Below are 644 nucleotides of genomic sequence, written 5' to 3' on the forward strand. Positions count from 1 at the left end.
TTTCTTTACACAAGAACAATCCTTCTTGCTACTTGGGTTGAAGAAGTGTTGCAGTGGAAATGACTGTATAAAGTTGCACAGTAGGTAAGGTGCAGAGCACTTTACTGATTGCAGTAGTGCAACACAGCTCTACAAACTAGCCAAGCTTCTTGTCTGTTTAGACTTGAGAAATCTGTTGTAAAGTTAAACTTCTTTTTTTTTTTTTAAATTAGGTATTTATTTCATTTACATTTCCAATGCTATCCCAAAAGTCCCCCACATGCTCCCCCACCCACGCCCCCACCCACCCACTCCCACTTCTTNGCCCTGGCGTTCCCCTGTACTGAGGAAGATATGGGCCTCTTTTTCCACTGATGGTCGACTAGGTCATCTTCTGATACATATGCAGCTAGAGACACGTGCTGGGGGTGGGGGGTGGGGGGTAACTGGTTAGTTCATATTGTTGTTCCACCTATAGGGTTGCAGATCCCCCCAGCTCCTTGGGTACTTTCTCTAACTCCTCCATTGGGGGCCTTGTGATCCATCCAATAGCTGACTGTTGAGCATCCACTTCTGTGTTTGCTAGGCCCTGGCATAGTCTCACAAGAGACAGCTATATCTGGGTCCTTTCAGCAAAATCTTGCTAATGTATGCAATGGTGTCAG

This window comes from Mus caroli, chromosome 16 (genome assembly GCF_900094665.2).
Source record: "Mus caroli chromosome 16, CAROLI_EIJ_v1.1, whole genome shotgun sequence".
In the NCBI taxonomy this organism is placed as follows: domain Eukaryota; kingdom Metazoa; phylum Chordata; class Mammalia; order Rodentia; family Muridae; genus Mus; species Mus caroli.